The sequence below is a fragment of the Lissotriton vulgaris genome, chromosome 7 (genome assembly GCF_964263255.1).
Source record: "Lissotriton vulgaris chromosome 7, aLisVul1.2, whole genome shotgun sequence".
Lineage (NCBI taxonomy): Eukaryota > Metazoa > Chordata > Amphibia > Caudata > Salamandridae > Lissotriton > Lissotriton vulgaris.
Genome location: NC_141695.1, coordinates 402391304 through 402398284, shown reverse-complemented (window position 1 = coordinate 402398284; position 6981 = coordinate 402391304). Strand labels below are relative to the sequence as shown.

Below are 6981 nucleotides of genomic sequence, written 5' to 3'. Positions count from 1 at the left end.
TGGTGACAGGCGTGGGTGAGTATTCAAAGGACGCGTTCTTCGCATCCGAGCCGGACGCACACATTGGCTATTGGTCGTCATGGTGACAGATGCACATTTGGCTTCATTTACAAATCGCATGCAATCTGAATCTGGTAGCTTACAATAACAATGTATCAAACTCAATGGTGTTATGATGCAGCATATTTGAACGACACAGTAGGCGTGTCAGATGCATGTAATGCTATGGATTTGCCAAATTCGGATAATGCGAACAACTCGGACCTATCGCTTTGGGCAAATGGAACAGATTCCATCTCTGCTGCACAGATATAAGTCTGTCGTTTCCCAAGAGACTTCCCTTGCCTGCACTACATGCTACATGGCAAGATTTCTAGCTACCACTACTGCTGTCTCTGCATCCTCTGGGATCTACAATGGCACGTACTGTGGAGAGGGCACCAGCTTTCACAGAGGAGGAGAACCAGGCCCTGCTGGATAGCCTCCTTCCACAGTACAGAAAGTTGTATGGAAAACCAGAGGAGCAGGTGAGTGTGAATTACACTGCCTTTTTAATTGGCCACTTGTAAAAACAGGCACTAATAGCATTGTGATCCCCAAGGTCAAACATGCAAACATAGTTAATGTAATCTTACAGTGTGTAGATGTTTGTTCTGGACAGGTACAGTGAATGAAGTGTATGTAGTGGGATTGATTTTTCTGCACCGGTCTCATTTTTTCAAGGGAGACTTGCACATAGGACAACTGCCCATGATGATACTTGACTAACCTTTAGACATTATCTGCCATTCTGAGCATGACCTATATGTCTAAGTGTGTGATGAATTAACATGTAGCATGTGGAGGAATGGTGTGTCACCATGTCATCCTTACAGGTCGACGACCATCAGAAGAATGACATTTGGCAGACCATCTTCCGGACTGTAAGATTTGTGGGGGTCTTCAAACACCGCGTCCGCCACTGCCAGAAGAGATGGCCAGGCATCCGTGACTGGACACGGAGGATGGCAAGAGTCCAGCTGAAGCTGTCACCTCCTCGCAAAAGGGGTGGACGATGGACCCTGACCCCCCACATGCTCCGGATACTGACGGTGGCCTTCCCTAACCTGGATAGGCAGTTGAAGGCCAGACAGCAGCAACGAGGAGGTGAGTATGTTCCATGTTGCTGAACTATGTTTGACATGCATGTCGCACTCCCTCAGCCTGGTAAGCCTCTCACAGGTCGTCTGTCTGCTGAGACACCACTTCTGTCGCAAAATGTAACTATGCCCCATTATCTTCTGATGCCCAGGTGTGTCCCTTTTCGTCTGTGACATGTGTCACTTAGGTCCTGTGTATTTGCTGTAGTCCAAGGTTAATGGGATCAGCACCATATACAACGGGTTCATTGAGTTGACCATCATGAGTGATGTAATTGTCTGACATGTGTCAGCACACTGACTGAAAAATGACCTGTACTCTGTGTAGGACATACATATATGTTCAAAATAGTAATCTTGGTGCACACAGGTTTGCGAAACAAATGCTACACACCGTGCAGCAGATGAGACCAATGTTGATGCCTCAGACAAATTAAATGAAAAAGTGTTTAAAAGGTATAGTCCTCCGCACAGTGCTCTGTGTCATTACATGTATCTCATGGGGCAATGAGATACATGTCAATGAGAGACATTGCCAAACGCATGCCATTTGAGACAATGTCACATCAGATGTTTGTGTGTCAGGTAACACTTTTACCACTGTAAATTTGAAATTCATGTGTCAGACTCTGTGACAGTGTGTACTGGCAGAACTTATTGAAATACAAAGGTGGCATATTTAGGAAATATAGACAGACATCTAATGTATGGAATGTGGCTCAGATACACAGGACAAAACGTGTGTGTCATCCCTTGACTCTGCATAGTGGTGGCTTCAACATATATGTGGATGCTGCATTACTTTCTTCTTGAGAGCTCATAAAAAGTTCATATACACAGATTTGTTAATTCATATACTCCACTGTCTAAGTAGAACAACATGAGCTTGTCAAAGTCTTTAAATTGTGTGTATCATGTAGGGGACATGTATACTTGACCACTACAGATGTTGCTTTAACAGTGAATACATGATTGTGACACGGTGCTGACTTTAAAGTTGTGATTCACTGTCCCTGTAACAAGAGTCAGTACAGACTGTTTAGCCAGACAGACCAGTGACATAGTATGCCACATGTGAACATTTGTGAGGATGGAGTATTTGTACTTGTCTGTTGTCCTGCATGCAGACCATTATAGCATTGACGTTCAAGACATAGGTGCCCATCATGGGAATGGAAGTATGTTCATCATGTCAGCTTATAAATGTGTCCATCCCATTTGCTGTGTCACTTCCAGACTCCCTTGCATGAGGTGAGATATGTTTGTAATGACACATGACCCTCAGGAGCATTATAGATCAGACAACAGGCAAAATAGTGCGTTAGTGGACATGTATTTAGTGGTATCTGAACTACAACTAACAGATGATTCCATTGCCATTATGTGTTTGGGAACCACGGTTTACTAGCACACTGACAAGTGCCATGTTCACATCTGTGTAATGAATCTAAAAAGTGCCATGAACATTATGCAAGTGCTTGCTCTGTGATGTGTTGTGATAAAACTTATGTGTCAAGTCTATACAGATGACTGATGTAAATCTCTTTCTCATCCTTGTTCACAGCAACATCTACGGCTACTGGAGGAGACAGTTCTACGGACCAAGAGGAAGCGGCTAGCCAGACTGGGTCCACTGTGGAGGAGGAGTAGGGACCCAGTGGCACGGAGGGTGAGGTGCCCCACACTGAGGACCGGTCAGAAACATCAACATCTGTAGAGGACCAATCAAGCTCCAGTGTTGACTCCCTTGTGGTGGTGGGTGTTACAATAGCAGAGGCGACAACATCAGAGTCTGCCCCCACCATCACCACCATCTCCACCCTCACAGCTGCTCCCATTCCAAGTGTCCAAGGACGCTCCTGTGTTAGGGAGCATGTCTCCTTCGGGTCAGACACCGCACCCCCTGCATCTGTCACCCCTGTTGCCCTGAGTGTGGAGTCTGTCCATTTGCTCAAACAGATACTTGTGGGGTAGATATCCATGCTGAGTATCCTCCATGCACACACTAGTCTTTTACACAGTTGGTGTCATACATGGAGGGCATGTCATCAGACATGTCTGCCCTACACTGCACAAATCAGTCCACAGCCTCCTCACTGATGGCAGCAGTGTCCCTCCTACAGCAGTCCATCACCCCTCATTCCTCTGCCCCATTCACAGTCCCCACTACCCAACCTGACTCAAACACACTCACACAGGCACATACACACACACCAACAGACACAAGCAGCACACATCCACCCAAAGAAAGTTTAAAAAAACATGCACGCACACTCAGGGGACTGACATCACACACACAGGGGAGAGGACAAAAAAACACACACACCCATCCACAACCACTCCGTATTCATCAGCTACCTCTCCCTCCAAAAACCCATACCCTTGACTCTCCTGCAACCCCCCTTCCAAGAGGGTCTTCCTCTGTGATCTTGGCCTCTTCCCCACTGATACATTAGACCAGACTTGCAAGGGGAAGAGGAAATACCCTGGCACAGAGAGGAGATCCACCCCTGCACGCACACCCTCCCCTAAGAGTGGGAACACTGAGCCTCCCAACCGTACGTCTCCAGAACAAATAAATCCAAAACCCCACTACCATCCCATACTTCCACCACCAAATCGACTTCCTCCTGAGCCCAGGGCACCCCTCCCAAATTTCACACATCATACCCCATCCCAGTTCCACCCGCACACCATTACACCATCCCCAAGATGATAAGGCCCTCCCCCTACCACAAGCCCTTCCTTTCCCACAACACCACACCTTCTGTCTGTTCCAGACACTGTATTGGAACCACCCATCCCCTCAATCAGACCTGTTTACTGCAGTGAAGCTCCCCTCAATACGACCTGTCCACTGCAGTGGAGTCCCCACCCACTCAATCAGACCTTTTCACTGCAGTGGAGCCCCCACCGCCTCAATCAGCCCAGTCCACTGCAGTGGATCCCGACACTCCAATAGCTCTCTTCCCTCCCACAACCCAAACTGGTACACCCTAGTCTTGTCCCTGTGGGGCCTGGCATTCCCCTAAAGATGCCCCTCCAAGGGGAGATGACCCCTGGTTGTAGCAGTGCAGGCAAGCGAGGGAGGAATAATCATATGGATTACCCCTAAAAGACTCTATAAAATGGACTGGCCATTGGCCTTATTGTTATTCGTGTTTTTGAATTTGAAATACAAATGCTGAATTAAGCATTGTTTTTTCTTTTATGGATTTGCTTTTCGTGTACCAAATTTTGTTAATAAGTCTAATGACCTATTACAGTATGTATCAGAGCCATCATTGTCTGCAATTGCAGGTTGTCATGATCCACAACATTGTGGACAATGAGTGTGACGTGCTTTTACCAACCTACTATGTTTGTGAAACACATATCCCACCACCAACCCTGGTGTTGTCAACAGTGCAGGAAGATTATCTTTGACTTACACTTTTGCACATAGGTCAAGCTGATATTTGTACACATTGTACAAGTGTTTCAAGGTGCAACCATCTATGATGGACATGCAGAATAGCACATTGATGATGAAGAAGTCATCTGTCTCATCAGTACAACTTGGTAAACATAAAGTCTGACTACGTGCAGATGACTTTGGACGCACACATGTACACAGGCTGATGGAAACTAAGTATTCTGTGTGTTGTAATTGTTGGATCCATGTCCGAGTCTCATTCTGACATGGTAGACCCCTGCCAAGACCAAATTTGACACAGCTGCACTTCCACAGTAGTAAAATTACCTCTTGGTAGTGTCCTGTTCCAAACAGAAGCGGTCGCTCCCCACGCTGCTCCACGCCCTGCCTGCCTGCAGCCTGGTATCGTAGCGCATCACCGCCAGACTGCTGTCGTTGCCTGACTAATTTGCACATTCTCACAGTAGCGCCAGATTGCATTTATTGTTTATTAATTCATTTTTAGATCTAGCGCTAGATTGCCTTGATTGCTATTGAACTCATTTTTAGATCGTAGCGCCAGATTGCCAAAGTGCGTTGTTACTCCATAGCTTCATTTGTGCTGCGCTGCCTGTAGATTTTCATGTGTGCCTGATTGTGCCGGTGCCACCGCCATTTGCATCGCATTTGCATCCTCTTTCGCTTTAGGCTGCCTGCCATTTTGTTGTTGTTGTGCCTCCCTGCCCCGATCTCCACCCCGCTCCCGCCTCCCAGCTGATCCTCCCTCCCACTGATACTGTTAGCCCCGCTCCCACACTATAACGCTGTGACCGTCCTGTTCCAAACAGAAGAGGTCGCTCCCCTTGCTGCTCCACGCCCTGCCTGCCTGCAGCCTGGTATCGTAGCGCATCACCGCCAGACTGCTGTCATTGCCTGACTAATTTGCACCTTCTCAGTGTAGCGCCAGATTGCTTTTATTGTTTATTAATTCATTTTTAGATCGTAGCGCTAGATTGTCTTGATTGCTATTGAACTCATTTTTAGATAGTAGCGCTAGATTGCCAAAGTGCGCTGTTACGCTATAGCTTCATTTGTGCTGCGCTGCCTGTAGATTTTCATGTGTGCCTGATTGTGCCGGTGCCACCGCCATTTGCATCGCATTTGCATCCTCTTTCGCTTTAGGCTGCCTGCCATTTTGTTGTCGTTGTTGTGCCTCCCTGCCCGGATCTCCACCCCGCTCCCGCCTCCCATCTGATCCTCTCTCGCCCCTCCCCCCTCCACTACCCTCTTATGACAGATGTTTTTGCGCGCAGTCCGCGCCTGGACCGCGCCCAGCACCAGACCCCCTGGTCCCCGCAAAATCCAATCCACCCACATTACATATGATGCCGCAACCCTCTTAGCACTTAACCCCGGCCGCACTCCACAATGCTACCAGGCTGCCCCAGGACACACCCATGGACCCTTCACCGGCCACTCCTGCAAATTCTACTGCATCAGGACCCATACCAAATCCACTAACTCAAGACATAATTCTGACTCTAACCACCTCAAGTGCATCCTGTTGAACATCCGCTCGGTGCACAGACACTCCATTGAATTCTGGAACCTACTCGACACCACTTTATCAGACATCGCCTTCCTTACAGAAACCTGGATGAACGCCTAGTCAGCACTCGACATCACCATAGCCATCCCGGACGGTTATAAGATCATCCTAAAGGACCGCATCAACCAAACAGGAGGAGGCATCGCCATCGTCCATAAGAACACCATCCGCATCTCAACCACCTCCGACCACAACCTCACTACCGCCGAACACCTTCACTTCCAGATCTACACCAACCCCAAGACCACACTCAGAGGCACCCTCATCTACAGACCACCAGGACCCCGCACACAATTCAGTGAAGACATCACTGACTGCATCAGCCCACATGCCCTCACCTCCGAAAACTACATTCTACTGGGAGACCTCAACTTCCATTTGGAAAAGAAAAACGACAGCACACCACCTCCTTTCTGGACAACCTGGCCAATCTCGGACTCAAACAACTTGTTGACACCCCACCCACCTTGCCGGGCATACGCTCAACCCTATCTTCACCTCCAGCAAGCACATCTCCTTCGATCACACCACAACACTCCATTGGACGGACCACAGCTGCGTCCACTTCACCTACAAAAAGACTACGACCCACAACCCACCACATCCTATTCCTCGAAGAAATTGGAACAAAATCACCACTGACCAGCTCTTCACTTCGCTCCACCAAAACCCCCCTGCCATATCATCGGACCCAAACCAAGCAGCCACCAACCTCACACAATGGATCACCCACAGCGCCGACGAACTAGCACCCCTAAAGAACCATCTATTCAAGCAAAATAACAAAAAAGCCCCCTGGTTCAACGATGACCTTAAGAAATCCAAGAAGCTCTGCCGCA

General features: G+C 48.1%; 1 pseudogene; it reads left to right on the top strand.

Annotated features, from left to right (window-relative positions):
• Positions 1-416: 416 nt before the first annotated feature.
• LOC147701739 (uncharacterized) lies at positions 417-4565 on the top strand (annotated as a pseudogene).
• The last annotated feature ends 2416 nt before the right edge of the window (positions 4566-6981 follow it).